Consider the following 19330-nt stretch of genomic DNA (forward strand, 5'->3'; position numbering starts at 1 on the left):
GCCACCATCAGAAGAACAGAATGGAAGCCTAAGAGAGACAGCAGCAGCCTGGGAAAGAAGAAAAAGAAGGACAGAAGAAGATCTCCTAAGCAGCGTTGACCACACACACCAAGACCAAGAGAGCTCAGACACCACTAACCAGGATATATGAATTAACATTTGTAAAAGCTATATTTTAGCATTGATATAAGATTCTTCTAATAAGCTGTTTTTACACCCTTGGCTTATGGAACAGAAAGTTTAGTGGGACCTGAACTTATGTTTCATCTTCTACTCACTTTATCTGTTTACTTTTAGCCCAAACAAGCCTCCAGATACTAAATGAGCCCAAGTCAGACGATGCTGCTGTTGGTTGCTGCTGACATAGAGAACTGGATGCTCCTCACTGAGCCGCATGCCTTCAGCTGGCTGCTTCCACAGACAAGCCACAATTTCTTGTCCACGGCCATGGCTGTCAGACACTACAAGGCATGTGTTTTTTCAACCTGCTGTCACATAGGGAGTCAGTATATCAGGGCATCCAGCTGCTAAAAATCAAGGAAAGAAGATGCAGATGGAGGGCAACTACAACTGGTTCACTGGACTTTTCAAACACTGGGGGATAAAAGACTGACTTTCTTGTTTAGTTAAGACTGTTTTGTGGACTTTGTTTATCGTATTCATTGTGTTGGTTATTTTATCCATTTTGCTAAATGCCTGCAAAACTCTATGGCTGAAGCCTTCTTTATAGACAACAAAATGGGAAGTTCTGGGGGCCGAGGGGCCGACCGTTGGAGCTGTAATACCTCAGGGCAAAGTGACCAAGGTAAAAGAGAGACATCGCTCTGAATGCAATGGTCTCGCCCATGGGCATTTGCAGGCTCATGGTGATGCAGCACGTTTTGTTGGTATCACCCAGTTAAACTGCAGTATTTTTCTTATATGTACTGACTCGAGAATGTTCTCCCCTCTCTTGTACCATTTTGGACCTGGCTTACTGCAATGCTACCCCGATTTCTCTCCATCATTTTCCGCTGTGTGCACAGCCCCATTTTGTCTCCCTTCCTGGACCCTTTTCATTGCAATCCACTGAAGTGTTTGCAGATCCCCACAAAGATCCCTCTCTCACCTCGTTCACCAGCAGTTTAAGCAAGCATGCTCCCAGCTCTGGGAGTGCAGGTCACTCAAAGAGGCTGGCTGTGGACCGGCTGAAACACAGGAACTGAGTGCAACAGGGAGCCTGGCCTCTAATAAAAGGCATGAAACCCACAGCACACCCAACGCAAAACCTTGCATGTCTCTTCTTTATCCTCCTTCTCTCAGTCCTCATGCCACTTTCCCCACTTTGTCTGACTGGGTACTTGGCTTCTCTCTCTCCTCTCTGCAGGTTCAACTACACGTGTGACCCTGCAGGAACGGCCTGACCCAGGGAAGTGGGAGAGCACTCTTGGTCAGGAACTGTAGTGACAGGACGCAGAGGAATGCGATCAAACTGCAAGAGGGGGAAGAGATTTGATGATGGGAAGAAGTTCTTTACTCTCAGGGGGCTTATCCCTGACACAGGGACCTGTGCAGAGAGGCTGTGGATGCCCCATCCCCAGCAACATCCAAGGACAGGTGGGACAGGGGCCGCAGCAACCTGCTCTGCTGGGAGCTTGCTCACCTTGGAACCACATCACTTTAAGGGTCCCTTCCAAGCCAAACCATTCAAGGATTGGATCATTCTGCCATCCCCATCTCCCACTGCACAGCACCCCTGAATCTTCAGTGACATCACAGCTCCCAGAGGGTTCCAGGTGGAACGTCCAGGACCTGGAAACGAGCACAGCAGACACTGCAACGGATGCCAAGGGTCAGTTGCTGCTCACCCTGCGCTCTGACCCTCAGTGCTGAGCTGCTGCTGCTGCCTGGGCTTTTCCTGATGCCTGCTCTGGAGCGCCAATCCCGCAGGATGTGCTCTGCTGTGCCCGTGGAGGTACAGTGCCATGCCAGGCAGGGGGCACCCGGCTTGGGCTGGGTGCAGCCATGTGGGAATGGATGGTGCTGGACAGAAAGCCCACTGGGAGGTGGTGCTTCCCCTTGCAGACTGAGAGAGACACTGTGGAGGCGATGGATGTGCACCAGGGGCTGGAACAGGATGACATGATGGAGGTGGACTCCTCCTCTACTTCCATGTCCTCCACTGTTGAGGACATGGAAGTAGAGGTGGAGGACAACACTGAAGAAATGGAAGTGGATGAGGAAGATGACACGGAAGAGATGCAAGTTGATGAGGAGGATGAGGAGGAGCCCATGGTCCTTGGATGAAGATGGTGCCCCACAGGTAAGACAGGCAGATGCTTCCCACGCCCTGCCCACACACACACTGGGTCCCCTGACGCCAGCCCTGCCAGCCCCGGCCCAGCCCCTGGGGCCCAGCTGCCAGCCCTGCTGGGCCCAGTGCTGCCAACTGACTCCAGCTCTGCTCCTTCCTTTCTTCCAGGACTCATTCACATCATGGCACTGATGCCATGCCGTTGCAAATACATTTTAAAGATTAGAAGTTTCCTGTAAATACGTTCACTATGTTTGAAGTTTCCTGTAAATACGTTTTGAAGATTGTTGGCCCATCGGATCCCATGTAAATATGTTCTGTATATTACTGTTGATGTTGTTATAACGCTTGTTATAACGAAACATGTTCTGTAAATCCTACATTTGCCGATCTTCGGCAAATAAATACTGTTTCTTTTAAAAACCTGACTCCTCTTGGCCATTCCTTGGGGCACAGGCAGCCTTTGCACACTTGTGGGTTCCACTTGTTCCGCATTCCCGGGGCTGGAGCTCCCTGGCACGGCCACCCCGGAGCTGGGGGTCCCTGTGCACAGGGGCTCCCACTGACACCACTCCTGGCACTGGGCACTGCTGCTCTTCCTGGCCTGGGGCACAGCGCTGTCCCCAAAAGCTCAGCTCTCACCAGCTCTCACACAGGGGGCTCTCACAGCACTGGCCCCTGCAGCCATGCCACCAAAGCAGCCAGCAAACCTTCAGCCACCCTTCCTGCTGCAGACACAGGCACTCCTGGGCCCAGAGCCGCCAGCAGGCCACAGCCCTGCAAAATCCACCTGCACACTCTCAAGGCCACCAGAGCTTTGGCAACTGGGCCAGCTACATCTGGGCTGCTGCAGGGGCTGATCTTTAAGCCTTGGTGCCTCCAAAGGCCCTGGGCTCTGCTTTCCAGCCTGCTCTGCACAGCCCTGAGCCCGTATTGTTCCAGAGACAAAAGCCAAGCCAGGGCATCCTCACCCTGCCCGCATTCCTGCTGCTGCCAGCGGCCACCGGGCCCTGGGCCCGACTCGGGTGACAGCTGCAGGGACAGGGCAGCCTGTGCTGGGCAGGGGGCACGGGGCTGTGGGCCCTGGGGCTGCTGCTGGGGACCATGGTCCCAGAGGGCCCCGAGCTCAGCCCCTGCCTGGCCAGCTGCCCCCATGGCCCCACACTCCCTGAGCATCCCCATCACACCTGCCAGGGGGAAATCCCACGGGCTTCAGGAAAGAAATTCCCCATAGTGACTAAACCAAGGGGTCCAAGGGGAAAGTCAGCACCAGCTGATGTTTACAGCGCCTTGACACAGGTGGCTGCAGGGCAGGTGGGATCTCCAGGGCCTCTGGCAGTGCCTGCTCTGCACGTGAGCCTCTGCGGCTGCTCCCAGTGGGACACAGCTCAGGCCAGCCCTCAGCCCCTCACAGTTGATACCAAGGAGCAGGCTCAGAAAGCAGTTTCAGATCACTTCCTGTAGATATTTCAAAGGTCTAAATGTCATTCAAAAACCCAAACTCTAGATTTATTTTTGGTGTTGTGGCATGAGAAGCCATGAAGGTGCCTCTGAATGTGCACTCAGGGCACTTCCACTGCCATCCCAAAGGTAACACAAAGGACAGGCCTCAGCTTTCAGCACTGCTGAGCTCCTCACCCTGCAATGAAGTCTGAGGCAGAGGCAATGTTTTGCAGGCCGGGGGGCCTATCACTGGAATAGTAATACCTCATGACAATCATATAGATTTAAAGTAAGGTGAATAACCCCTCTGAATGCAATGATCTTGCTCAATGTCTTTTGCGGGATCGTGCAGATTCAGCACATTTCTTGGTATCATGAACTTCCTTCTTTCCTTATATATACTCCCCTAGGATGTTCTCCCCTCCCTTAACCTCTATTAGTCCTGAATTACTGCATACAAGGTCCTTTTCCCCACCCTGAAAATCCTTGTGTGCCCACCCCCACTTTGTCTCCCTCCCTGGACCCGATCCAGCGCATTCCACAGTATTTGCTGTTTCACACATAGATCCCTCTCTTGCCTCATCCATCATGCATTCCAGCAAGCCTACTCCTAGCTCTGGGAGTGCACATCACTCACAGAGTCTGGTTATGGACATGCCACAAGGGGTGTCGAAACAGGGACCTTCTTTGAGAATTCCTGAGAGCCACTCCAGTGAGGATTCGGCTCTTCCACCGTCACGGGACAGAAGACGCCTCGGGTCAGCCACCGCCCTGGAGTGGGACCTGAGTTTTATCAGGGTTTGCTGAAGGCAGCATCAGCACCCTCCAGCAGCAACAGGGCTAGCTCAGCTGCTGAAGCCCAGGGGACATTTTGAACCCTCTGCATCCAGAGCCACCAGAGCAGTGAGTTGGAGGACAGCCGCCAGCAGTGCAGGATCTTTGGGTCATATTTTAGTCCTGGGGGTGGGCAGCCCTTTACATCAGGGGCAGCTCTAGGTAACAAATTATCCAAAGATGAGAGGGACGTATATGTTCCAGTTAGGGACGTTCTCCTTTCAGAATGGAAGACTTTTACTAAGGGAAGTTTGAAGTCGTTTGTTCATTGGCTGTTTACGGAGCTCCCAGACATTTCTGTTGATTCAGTTCGTCATGTAGCATTTTGGGACTGAGTTAGGGAAAGACTCTATCTTTTGCAAACTCAGGGAGTGATAAGAGTCGCAACATTTTCCACAATATTTCACATGTTTTATGGAGTTTTCTCAAGGGTTCAAAGTTCTAATATTCAACCCAGACTTTCTGTTCTGCCCCCTGCATTCCTGAACCCACTGACACCATTAGGATGAGAGACAGAAACTGCTGTAAAGCACAGACAAGCCACCTGATGTCTGCCATCTCCCCTCCATCTCTACCCCCTGCCCTGGTCTCTACGGATCACACAGGCCTGGATTCTAGCCTAACCCCTTCTCCAGTACCTCTCCTCCCTGGATCCCCATCAGGTAGCTCACAAAATGGAGTCCCTGCTCTGGAGGGGGTTGTCAATGTCAAACTCCCTCCCACCCCCAGCTCTCTCATCAAATCCTCCCCCTGTGTTGGATCCCAGCTCTGCATCAGGTACCACCCCTGCATTGGGTTCCAGCGCTTCCTTGCCTACTCCCGCTGCCCTAACCCCTCCAACTCAGCCCCTTGCGGATCCCACACTGTCAGGGCCGGAGGTGTGAGGGGCGGTACCCGGAAGGCCGCCATCTTGGCTACTAGAGGCCCACACCACCGGGCCTGGCCAGTCACCCCAAGGCCCCGCTCCTCTGCCAGAGACCAAGTTCCCTCTTCTGGAGAGGAGAGGGAAGGGTCATCGCACCTGGAGGATGAGCCTGAGGATTCTTGGCAGAGGATGGAGAAGCTCGCGGCTGAAGAGGGGGACGGGGAATTGGTAGCTAAAATACAAGAAGCACCGGTGCAGAAGCAGAGGGGGACTAAGCCCCAATTGGAAGTTCTCATACATGGGAGATGAAAGACCTTTATAAAGCAGCAAAACACCATGGGAGGGGCTTGCCCTATATCAATCATTTGTTAAATACCATCTATACAATACATGTGTTGGTGCCCCACAATTTGTGCCACTTTATGCGCATCCTACTTTCTCCCACTGAAATTATTCTGTGGGAAGGAATGGGGAAAAAACTACTACAACAACTATTAAAAGACTATGCTAGAGAAGAGAGGCGGGCACACCTAACGCTAGACCATCTAGCCAGGGAGGAAGATTTCACTAAACCTCATTCAATAGACCTTCCTTGAGCTCTGTTAGAAGAGACCTGCAGGGACCTGGGAAATCCCTTCTAAAATTTATTGATCACCTTACACAAGCAATAGAGAAGAAAGTTGAACATCCAAAAGCCAGGAAGGTACTGCTTACTAAACTTGCTGAAACAAATGCTAAAAACACCTTTAAAGACATTTTACCTTCTCTACCCCTCAACAGAAAGCCGACCATTGCACAAATGGTCGTGGCATGCACCATTAGGCCATCCTTATACTGTAATGCTACCCGAGATAATGCTTCCTGTCACGGTGTAGTAGAGGTGCTAGTAGCCTCCCTGGTTATTCCCTGACATACACATGAAAAAGGACCTGGTTTTAAGTGTAGGGAGATGGGGCATTTTCAACAGAATTATAAAAATACAGGCTATTACCAGGCACCTTCTAGGTGTCACAGCCACTGTCCTCACGGCCCCCATCGTCCACATGCTTTCCAACACCAGCAAAACCAGTGGCCTGCGGGAAACCCCACACAGACACAGAAAGGCCCCAGGCAAAGACACCAAATGCGAGGCTGTTCTGCCCTTCTCTACCCAACATCGTGGAGAACCAGCACAGCGACCTTCTCAGATCCAGCGGGACAGCTCGATCGCTGCAGAAATCTTGACAGAAGACAGCTCTGCCCTGGAACCTAAAGGCAGCTGGTAAGCGCCTTTTCAATTCCAATCCACGCTATTTATGTTCACCATATTCCCACAGGCAAATACAGGCCTGAAGGACGGCCCAAAGACATTTTGATTTAAACCATAACCGGGAAAGGGATGCAGACACTCACTCTACTACCTGAGGTACTTGCCTTGACCTCTTTGGAGGAGATAACTGTCCAGACTCTATGCTTAGTCCCTTTTCATTGCAAAAGGAACAGTTATAGCCAGAGCCTACCTCCTACTTGACACGATCACCACACCAGCTGATCCCGTGTTGATGTGGGTACAGACAACAGGCAGAAATAGACCCATTCCAAAGTGTGCTTTGTCATGTAAAGGGAGAAAGAGATGTTTGTCAGGACTATTAGATACAAGAGCTGATGACACCATAATTTCCTGCTCTGTTTGGCTAAAAAGCGGCCCCTGGTTCCAGCTGCTGGGGTAATTATTAGCTACCAGGGGAGCCACTACCAGCTTCTGGAGTCACAGTATCAGCTGCATGGAAGGTCCTGAGGGCACAGTTGCTACAGTAAGATCATTCGTCGCCCGGGCACCAATAACAATTTGAGGAAAAGACCTGTTGTCCCAAAGCGGGACAAGGCTAGAGATCCTATCAACACCTCAGGATTTCTAGACGGGGCCACAGAGCAGCGCGCCACACTTCAGGCCACCTGGAAGACCAACGACCCCATATGGGTGGATCAGTGGCCCCTCCCAGGCAGAAAGTTAAAGGCCCTGCAGTCCCACGTGCAGGAGCAGCTGCCTGTGGGCCACATTGTACCATCTACTAACCCCTGCAATGTGCCTGTCATTACCATATGAAAGCCTGGCAAAGACAAGAGGTGGCTGCTGCAGGACCTCAGGAAAATCAACGAGGTCATTGAGGACATGGGTGCCCTCCAGTCCAGCCTGCCCTCAGCCTCCATGTTACCTCGAGATTGCCGATGGTGCACCATGCCGTAGTTGTGGGTAGCATCTTTTGGCGTCCTCCTATTTTTTGGATACCTAGTTCGACATTTAGGCTGTGATTGGTGGAGCCTGAGCACAGGAAGAGCATTGCTTTGAAGATTGCACGGGTTGAGATGTAAAGGAAGGCTACTTCAGGGCGGTTTAGTCCAATTGTCATTTTATTTCACAGTTATTGGCAGAGGGTTGTTATAGATCTTAATGACTACTTTTTGATGCCCACACAATTCCAAATGACATCCCCTGGTTTGCCTTGTCCGCCCCTAAACCACCAAACACCTTTACAGAGGTACCAGTGGACTGCATTGCCTCAAACAAAGAAGAGTAGCTCAACTATTTGGCAATGGCTTTGAGCCCAAAATCTCTCGCCCAGATGGAAAAGACATCCTAATGCTATCGTTTTTCATTACATGGACGATACAGTCATTTGTGCAGATGCTCAAATCATTTTGGACGTTGCACAAAAAGATGTCATCACTGTGGTACAGCAGAAGGGTTTTGAGATTGCTGCAGATAAAGTTCAAAAAACAAACCACTGGAAGTTCCTCGGCCTAAAAAGCACAGAGAGAACCATCACACCCCAAACACTGCACATCAAGGACAACCCAAAAACTCTGCAAGAACTCCAAATGCTCTGTGGAACAATCAGTTGGGTACGTTCACTCCTGGCAATCACCACAGAAGATCTCATGCCACTGTTCCTGCTCCTTAAAGGCAGAGAAGGACTTGATTCCCGTGATCACTGACACCAGAGGCAGAAGCAGATGTACAAAAGGTCTCCTGGGTGATTCAAACTAAACAGGCACACAGATACCACCCTAATTTTCCTTTCTCTAAGGCAAAACTTGGTGTAAGTCCAAAATTCCATACATTATTGTTTCAGTGGGACTATACTATCTCAGGTGCCCTGATAATAATTGAATGCGTTTTCAGAGCACACCAACCTACTAAAACAATAACAACCCAACAGAAAGTTATTGCAGAACTAGTGCAGGAAACCTAGAGAGCATCTGCGCTCCCTTGCAGGAATAGACCTTGTGAATATTTACTTACTTCTCACTCAAGAGCACCTCAATTGCCTACTTCAAACATCTGAACCACTGCAATACACCTTAGATCATTTTTACACATATTAGGATCAGTCATCAATTCTACCACCAAAATATTCCTGTGCTGCTCAGGATGTTCAAAATTACCCCACACCCGGCAAGATCCATTGTAGCCACCTGCCCAAATTGTCAGGAACATGGCCTTGCTTCTGTCACAGCAGGAGTCAGTCCAAGAGGACTAGAGACTCTCCACATCTGGCATTCAGACATCACACACTAAACTCCTTTGGACAGACTAAAATACATCCACGTCTCAATCGATGCCTTTACCAGTGTGATTTTTGTCTCTGTCCATGCTGCAGAAAAATCAGAAGATGCTATAAAACATTACTTTTTCGTTTGTTCCACCTTAGCAATTCCACAGGAAATTTACACTGATAATGCTCTTGCTTCTACCTTGCACTGATTCAAACAAGGGGCTTTCTGACCACTGGGGTATAAAACATGTCACAGGCATACCACACTCCGCCACAGGACAGTCCATAGCTGAGAGGGCCAACTGAGCCATCGAAAGGATCTTTGATCAACTGAGAGGGGTAATCCAGATATTATTTCCGGTTAGACACTGGCCAAGGCCTTTTATGTACTCAACTTTTTGAACAACTCATTTAGGGAGACAACTCCCCCAGTCATCAGGCTTTTTACTAATTCAGCTGCAGCCCAATTAAAAAAACAGCCACCTGTGTTGACCAAAGACCCTGAATCTAAATAAATTAGCGGCACCTTCCCATTGATTACTTGGGGAAGAGAAGATGCCCTTGTCTCTACAGCAACACTCCTAAGATGAATCCCAGAAAAATACATAAAAACTCTTTCTGGAAATGGTGAGGCAAACACCAGAGCCACCATCAGAAGAACAGAATCAAAGACTAAGAGAGACAGTAGCAGCCTAGAAAAGAAGAAGGGGAAGGACAGAAGAAGATCTCCTAAGCAGCATTGACCACACACACCAAGACCAAGATGGCTCAGACACCACGAAGCAGGATATATGAATTTACACTTGTAAAAATTATATTTTAGCTTTGATACATGATTCTTCTAATAAGCGGTGTTCACACCCTTGTCTTACAGAAGAGAAAGTTTAGTGGGAACAAAACTTAACTTTCATCTTCTAATCTCTTTATCTGTTTACTTTTAGGACACCCAAGCCTCCAGATAATAAATCAGACTAAGTCCGAGGGTGCTGCCGTTTGTAGCCGCTGCAGCAGGAATCTGGATGCTCCTCACTGAGCCGCATGCCTTCAGCTGGGCACTTCCACAGACAAGCCACAATGTCTTGTCCATGGCCATGCCTATCAGACATTTGAAGGCATGTGTTTTTTCTACCCGTTGTCACATAGGGAGTCAGTATATCAGGGCATCCAGCTGCTAAAAGATCAAGGAAACAAGATCCAGATGGAAGGCAACTACGACTGGTTCACTAGACTTTGCAAACACAGGGCTTTGCGAGGCTGGCTTTCATCTTTAGTTAAGACTGTTGTGTGGGCTTTGTTTTTTGTATTCATTGTGTTTTTTATTTTATCCTTTTTTGCTAAATACCTCCAAAAGTCTATGGCAGAAGCTTTCTTTCTAGATAACAAAAAGGGGGAGATGTGAGGGCCTAGGGGCCTACCACTGGAACTGTAATACCTCAGGGCAAAGTGACCAAGGTAAAAAAAAGTCACCGCTCTGAATGCAATGATGTTGCCCATGCGCATTTGCAGGCTCATGGTGATGCAGCACGTTTTTCTGGCATCAGCCAGTTCAACGGCTGCATTTTCCCTTCATGTACTCCCTCAGAATGTTCCAAATCTCTTGTATCAATTTGGTCCTGGCTTACTGTAATGATCCTGCGCTGTTCACCCCCATATTGTGTGCCCAGCCCCATTTTGTCTCCATTCCTGGACCCTCTTCAGCGCAATCCACACTACTTGGATTTCCACACAACGATCCCTCTCTTGCCTCATACATCAGCCATCCAAGCAAGCCAGCTCCCAGCTCTGGGAGTGCAGGTCCCTCACAGAGGTTGCTGTGGGCAGGCTGCAACACAGGAACTCAGTGCACCAGGGACCGGGCCTCTAATAAAAGGCATGAATCCCACAGCCCACGCAACCCAAAGACTTCCATGTTTTTTCTTTTTCCTTATTCTCTCAATTCTCAAGCCATATTCCGCATTTTTTCTGACTGGGAACTTGGCTTGTCTCTCTCCTGTCTGCAGGTTAAGTCACACGTGTTACCCTGCAGGAACAGCCTGAAACACAGGGAAGTGGGAGAGCACACTTTCTCAGGAACTGTAGTGACAGGACACGGAGGAATGGGATCAAACTGCAAGAGGGGGAAGAGATTTGAGGATGGGAAGAAGTTCTTTACTCTCAGGGTGCTTGTCCCTGACACAGAGACCAGTGCAGAGGGGATGTGGATGCCCCATCCCCAGCAACATCCAAGGACAGGTGGGACACGGGCCACATTCCACATGGTGTGCTGGGAGCTGGCTTAGCTTGGAACCAGATCATCTTGAGGGTCCCTTCCAAGCCAAACAATTCAAGGATTGGATCATTTCGCCATCCCCATCTCCCACTGCACAGCACCCCTGAATCTTCAGTGACATCACAGCTCCCAGAGGGTTCCAGGTGGAACGTCCAGGACCTGGAAACGAGCACAGCAGACACTGCAACGGCTGCCAAGGGTCAGTTGCTGCTCACCCTGCGCTCTGACCCTCAGCGCTGAGCTGCTGCTGCTGCCTGGGCTTTTCCCGCTGCCGGCTCTGGAGAGCCAATCCCAGCAGGATGTGCTCTGCTGTGCCCGTGGAGGTACAGTGCAGGCCAGGCAGGGGGCACCCAGCTTGGGCAGGCTGCAGCCATGTGGGAATGGATGGTGTGGGACAGGAAGCCCACTGGGAGATTGTGCTACCCCTTGCAGACTGACAGAGACACTGTGGAGGCAATGGATGTGGACCAGGGGCTGGAAGAGGATGGCATGATGGAGGTGGACTCCTCCTCTACTTCCATGTCCTCCCCTGTTGAGGACATGGAAGTAGACGAGGAGGAGACCATCGAGGAGATGGAGGTGGACATGGAGGATGACACGGAAGATATGGAAGTGGATGAGAACGATGAGGAGTAAACCATGGTCCTTGGATGAAGATGGTGCCGCACAGGTAAGACAGGCAGATGCTTCCCACGCCCTGCCCACACACACACTGGGTCCCCTGACGCTAGGTTGGGGCTGGGCTGGATGGCCCCGCTCAGGGACACGGTGCCCGCAGGGGGCCTGGATTGTGCTGCCACAAGCACCAGCCCCGGCCTGCCCTGCGCTTGCCTGGGGCCACGGCAGCCCTGCCGGCCCCAGCCCAGCCCCTGGGGCCCAGCTGCCAGCCCTGCTGGGCCCAGTGCTGCCAGCTGAGTCCAGCTCTGCTGCTTCCTTTCTTACAGGACTCATGCACATGATGGCACCGATCAGATGCATTTGTAAATATGTTTGAAAGTTTAGAAGTTTCCTGTAAATATGTTTTCTACGTTAGAAGTTCTCTGTAAATACGTTTTGAAGATTGTTACCCCATCGGATCCCATGTAAATATCTTCTGTACGTTGTTGTTGTTGTTGTTATAATGATTGTTATAATGACACATGTTCTGAAAATCCTAGATTTGCCAATTTTGGCAAATAAATACTGTTTCTTTTTAAAACCTGACTCCTCTGGGCCATTTCTTTGGGCACAGGCAGCCTTTGCACATTTGTGGATTCCACTTGTTCCACGTTCCCACTGCTGGAGGTCCTGGGGGTGCTGGCACGGCCACCCCGGGGCCGGGGGTGCCTGTGCACAGGGGCTCCCACTGACACCACTCCTGGCCCTGGGCACTGCTGCTCTTCCTGGCCTGGGGCACAGCGCTGTACCCAAGAGCTCAGCTCTCACCAGCTCTCACACAGGGGGCTCTCATAGCACTGGCCCCTGCAGCCAAGCCATCAAAGCAGCCAGCAAACCTTCAGCCACCCTTCCTGCTGCAGACACAGGCACTCTTGGGCCCAGAGCCGCCAGCAGGCCACAGCCCTGCAAAATCCACCTGCACACTCTCAAGGCCACCACAGCCTTGGCAACTGGGCCAGCTGCATCTGGGCTGCTGCAAGGACAGATCTTGCAGCCTTGCAGCCTGCAAAGGCCCTGGGCTCGGCTTTCCAGCCTGCTCTGCACAGCCCTGAGCCTGCATTTTTCCAGAGACAAGAGCCAAGCCAGGGCATCCTCACCCTGCCCGCATTCCTGCTGCTGCCAGCGGCCACCGGGCCCTGGGCCCCACTCGGGTGACGGCTGCAGGGACAGGGCAGCCTGTGCTGGGCAGGGGGCACGGGGCTTTGGGCCCTGAGGCTGCTGCTGCTGCTGGGGGCCATGAGCCCAAGAGGGCCCCAAGCTCAGCCCCTGCCCGGCCAGCTGCCCCCAAAGCCCCACAGTCCCAGGCATCCCCATCACACCTGCCAGGGGAAATACCACGGGCTTCAGGAAAGAAATTCCCCATAGTGACTAAACCAAGGGGTCCAAGGGGAAAGTATGCACCAGCTGATATTTACCCACCCTTACAATGGTGGCTGCAGGGCAGGTGAGATCTCCAGGGCCTCTGGCAATGCCTGCTCTGCACGTGAGCCTCTGCGGCTGCTCCCAGTGGGACACAGCACCGGGCTCAGGCCAGCCCTCAGCCCCTCACAGCTGATACCAAGGAGCAGGCTCAGAAAGCAGTTTCAGACCACTTCCTCTAGATATTTCAAAGGACTAAATGTCATTCAAGGAAGCCACCTTGCACATTCAGTTTTGGTGTCGTGGCATGAGAAGCCATGAAGGTGCCGCTGAATGTGCACTCAGGGCACTTCCACTGCCATCCCAAAGGGATCACAAAGGACAGGCCTCTGCTTTCAGCACTGCTGAGCTCCTCAATGAAGTCATAAATGAAGTCCCAGGAAGTCGTAGATTTTGGAGTTCCAGGGGCCTACCATTGCAACTCCAACACCTCATTAGTGCTATGACGAACTAAAGTAAGTTGCGGCACCCCTCTAAAGCAATGATCTTGCCCATTGGCTTTTGTGGGGTCATGGGGATTCAGGTAATTTTCATGATATCATGAAGTTTTTTCTTTCCTTATATGTACTCCCCTAGGTGTTCTCCCCTTTCTTATCCTCTATTGGTCCTAAGTTACTGCATACAAGGTCCTTTTTTCCCGCATATAACACCTTGTGTGCCCAGCCTCATTTTGTCTCCCTCCCTGGACCCTCTCCAGCACAAACCACACTGTTTGGAGTTCCACACAAACGCTCCTCTCTTGCCTCATCCATCATCCATTCAAGCAAGCCTGCTCCCAGCTCTGGGAGTGCACGTCTCTCACACAGGCTGGCTGTGGACATGCCACAACAAGGGGTGCCCAAACAGGGACCTTCTTTGAGAATTCCTGAGAGCGATTCCAGTGACGATTCCACTGTTCCCCTGTCACGGGACAGAAGTCGCCTTGGGTCAGCCTCCGCCCTGGAGTGAGACCTGAGTTTTATCAGGGCTTGCTGAAGGCAGCGTTGGCACCCTCCTCCAGCAGCAAGAGGGCCGACTCGACGGACAAAGCCCATGGGATATTTTGAAACACCTGCATCCAGAGCCACCAGAGCAGTGAGCTGGGGGACAGCCACCAGCAGTGCAGGATCTTTAGGTCATATTTTAGTCCTGGGGGTGGGCAGCCCTTTACATCAGGGGCAGCTCTAGGTAACAAATTATCCAAAGATGAGAGGGACGTATATGTTCCAGTTAGGGACGTTCTCCTTTCAGAATGGAAGACTTTTACTAAGGGAAGTTTGAAGTCGTTTGTTCATTGGCTGTTTACGGAGCTCCCAGACATTTCTGTTGATTCAGTTCGTCATGTAGCATTTTGGGACTGAGTTAGGGAAAGACTCTATCTTTTGCAAACTCAGGGAGTGATAAGAGTCGCAACATTTTCCACAATATTTCACATGTTTTATGGAGTTTTCTCAAGGGTTCAAAGTTCTAATATTCAACCCAGACTTTCTGTTCTGCCCCCTGCATTCCTGAACCCACTGACACCATTAGGATGAGAGACAGAAACTGCTGTAAAGCACAGACAAGCCACCTGATGTCTGCCATCTCCCCTCCTTCTCTACCCCCTGCCCTGGTCTCTACGGATCACACAGGCCTGGATTCTAGCCTAACCCCTTCTCCAGTACCTCTCCTCCCTGGATCCCCATCAGGTAGCTCACAAAATGGAGTCCCTCCTCTGGAGGGGGTTGTCAATGTCAAACTCCCTCCCACCCCCAGCTCTCTCATCAAATCCTCCCCCTGTGTTGGATCCCAGCTCTGCGTCAGGAACCACCCCTGCATTGGGTTCCAGCGCTTCCTTGCCTACTCCTGCTGCCCTAACCCCTCCAACTCAGCCCCTTGCGGATCCCACACTGTCAGGGCCGGAAGTGTGAGGGGCGGTACCCGGAAGGCCGCCATCTTGGCTACCATAGGCCCACACCACCGGGCCTGGCCAGTCACCCCAAGGCCCCGCTCCTCTGCCAGAGACCAAGTTCCCTCTTCTGGAGAGGAGAGGGAAGGGTCATCCCACCTTCAGCATGAGCCTGAGGATTCTTTGACAAGGATGTGGAAGCTGGCGACAGAAGAGGGGAACTGGGAATTGGTAGCTAAAATACAAGAAGCACCGGTGCAGAAGCAGAGGGGGACTAAGCCCCAATTGGAAGTTCTCATACATGGGAGATGAAAGAGCTTTATAAAGCAGCAAAACACCATGGGAGGGGCTTGCCCTATATTATTCATTTGTTAAATACCATCTATACAATACATGTGTTGGTGCCCCACAATTTGTGCCACTTTATGCGCATCCTACTTTCTCCCACTGAAATTATTCTGTGGGAAGGAATGGGGAAAAAACTACTACAACAACTATTAAAAGACTGTGTTAGAGAAGAGAGGTGGGCACACCTAACACTAGACCATCTAGCCAGGGAGGAAGATTTCACTAAACCTCATTCAATAGACCTTCCTTGAGCTCTGTTAGAAGAGACCTGCAGGGACCTGGGAAATCCCTTCTAAAATTTATTGATCACCTTACACAAGCAATAGAGAAGAAAGTTGAACATCCAAAAGCCAGGAAGGTACTGCTTACTAAACTTGCTGAAACAAATGCTAAAAACACCTTTAAAGACATTTTAACTTCTCTACCGCTCAACAGAAAGCCTACCATTGCACAAATGGTCGTGGCATGCACCATTAGGCCATCCTTATACTGTAATGCTACCCGAGATAATGCTTCCTGTCACGGTGTAGTAGAGGTGCTAGTAGCCTCCCTGGTTATTCCCTGACATACACATCAAAAAGGACCTGGCTTTAAGTGTAGGGAGATGGGGCATTTTCAACAGAGTTATAAAAATACAGGCTATTACCAGGCACCTTCTAGGTGTCACAGCCACTGTCCTCACGGTCCCCATCGTCCACATGCTTTCCAACACCAGCAAAACCGGTGGCCTGCGGGAAACCCCACACAGACACAGAAAGGCCCCAGGCAAAGACACCAAATGCGAGGCCATTCTGCCCTTCTCTCCCCAACATCGTGGAGAACCAGCACAGCGATCCAGCGGGACAGCTCGATCGCTGCAGAAAACTCGACAGAAGACAGCTCTGCCCTGGAACCTAAAGGCAGCTGGTAAGCGCCTTTTCAATTCCAATCCACGCTATTTATGTTCACCATATTCCCACAGGCAAATACAGGCCTGAAGGACGGCCCAAAAATATTTTGATTTAAACCATAACCGGGAAAGGGATGCAGACACTCACTCTACTACCTGAGGTACTTGCCTTGACCTCTTTGGAGGAGATAACTGTCCAGACTCTATGCTTAGTCCCTTTTCATTGCAAAAGGAACAGTTATAGCCAGAGCCTACCTCCTACTTGACACGATCACCACACCAGCTGATCCCATGTTGATGTGGGCCCAGACAACAGGCAGAAATAGACCCATTCCAAAGTGTGCTTTGTCATGTAAAGGGAGAAAGAGATGTCTTTCAGGACTATTAGATACAAGAGCTGATGACACCATAATTTCCTGCTCTGTTTGGCTAAAAAGCGGCCCCTGGTTCCAGCTGCTGGGGTAATTATTAGCTACCAGGGGAGCCACTACCAGCTTCTGGAGTCACAGTATCAGCTGCATGGAAGGTCCTGAGGGCACAGTTGCTACAGTAAGATCATTCGTCGCCCGGGCACCAATAACAATTTGAGGAAAAGACCTGTTGTCCCAAAGCGGGACAAGGCTAGAGATCCTATCAACACCTCAGGATTTCTAGACGGGGCCACAGAGCAGCGCGCCACACTTCAGTCAACCTGGAAGACCAACGACCCCATATGGGTGGATCAGTGGCCCCTCCCAGGCAGAAAGTTAAAGGCCCTGCAGTCCCACGTGCAGGAGCAGCTGCCTGTGGGCCACATTGTACCATCTACTAGCCCCTGCAATGTGCCTGTCATTACCATATGAAAGCCTGGCAAAGACAAGAGGTGGCTGCTGCAGGACCTCAGGAAAATCAACGAGGTCACTGAGGACATGGGTTCCCTCCAGTCCAGCCTGCCCTCAGCCTCCATGTTACCTCGAGATTGCCGATGGTGCACCATGCCGTAGTTGTGGGTAGCATCTTTTGGAGTCCTCCTATTTTTCGGATACCTTGTTCGACATTTAGGCTGTGATTGGTGGAGCCTGAGCACAGGAAGAGCATTGCTTTGAAGATTGCACGGGTTGAGATGTGAAGGAAGGCTAGTTCAGGGCGGTTTAGTCCAATTGTCATTTTATTTCACAGTTATTGGCAGAGGGTTGTTATAGATCTTAATGACTATTTTTTTGATGCCCCCACCATTCCAAATGACATCCCCTGGTTTGCCTTGACCGTCCCTGAACCACCAAACACCTTTACAGAGGTACCAGTGGACTGCATTGCCTCAAACAAAGAAGAGTAGCTCAACTATTTGGCAATGGCTATGATCCCAAAATCTCTCGCCCAGATGGAAAAGACATCCTAATGCTATCATTTTTCATTACATGGACAATACAGTCATTTGTGCAGAAGCTCAAATCATTTTGGACGTTGCAGTACAAGATGTCATCACTGTGGTACAGCAGAAGGGTTTTGAGATTGCAGCAGATAAAGTTCAAAAGACAGGAAGTACCTTGGGCTAAAGAGCACAGAGAGAACCATCACACCCCAAACAATGCACATCAAGGACAACCCAAACACTCTGGAAGAACCCCAAATGCTCTGTGGAACAATCAGTTGGGTACGTTCACTCCTGGCAATCACCACAGAAGATCTCATGCCACTGTTCCTGCTCCGTAAAGGCAGAGAAGGACTTGATTCCCCTGATCACTGACACCAGAGGCAGAAGCAGCTGTACAAAAGGTCTCCTGGGTGATTCAAACTAAACAGGCACACAGATACCACCCTAATTTTCCTTTCTCCCTGGCAAACCTTGGTGTAAGTCCAAAATTCCATACATTATTGTTTCAGTGGGACTATACTATCTCAGGTGCCCTGATAATAATTGAATGCGTTTTCAGAGCACACCAACCTACTAAAACAATAACAACCCAACAGAAAGTTATTGCAGAACTAGTGCAGGAAACCTAGAGAGCGTCTGTGCTCCCTTGCAGGAATAGACCTTGTGAATATTTACTTACTTCTCACTCAAGAGCACCTCAATTGCCTACTTCGAACATCTGAACAACTGCAATACACCTTAGATCATTTTTACACATATTAGGATCAGCCATCAATTCTACCACCAAAATATTCCTGTGCTGCTCAGGATGTTCAAAATTACCCCACACCCGGCAAGATCCATTGTAGCCACCTGCCCAAATTGTCAGGAACATGGCCTTGCTTCTGTCACAGCAGGAGTCAGTCCTAGAGGACTAGAGAGTCTCCACATCTGGCAATCAGACATCACACACTAAACTCCTTTGGACAGACTAAAATACATCCACATCTCAATCGATGCCTTTACCAGTGTGATTTTTGTCTCTGTCCATGCTGCAGAAAAATCAGAAGATGCTATAAAACATTACTTTTTCGTTTTTTCCACCTTAGCACTTCCACAGGACATTTACACTGATAATGCACTTGCTTATACCTTGCACTGATTCAAACAAGGGGCTTTCTGACCACTGGGGTATAAAACATGTCACAGGCATACCACACTCCGCCACAGGACAGTCCATAGCTGAGAAGGCCAACTGAGCCATCAGAAGGATCCTTGATCAACTGAGACGGGTAGTCCAGATATTATCTTCCATTGAGACACTGGCCAAGGCCTTTTATGTACTCAACTTTTTGAACAACTCATTTAGGGAGACAACTCCCCCAGTCATCAGGCATTTTACTAATTCAGCTGCAGCCCAATTAAAAAAACAGCCACCTGTGTTGACCAAAGACCCTGAATCTAAATAAATTAGCGGCACCTTCCCATTGATTACTTGGGGAAGAGAAGATGCCCTTGTCTCTACAGCAACACTCCTAAGATGAATCCCAGCAAAATACATAAAAACTCTTTCTGGA

This window comes from Melospiza georgiana, chromosome 26 (genome assembly GCF_028018845.1).
Source record: "Melospiza georgiana isolate bMelGeo1 chromosome 26, bMelGeo1.pri, whole genome shotgun sequence".
In the NCBI taxonomy this organism is placed as follows: Eukaryota; Metazoa; Chordata; class Aves; order Passeriformes; family Passerellidae; genus Melospiza; species Melospiza georgiana.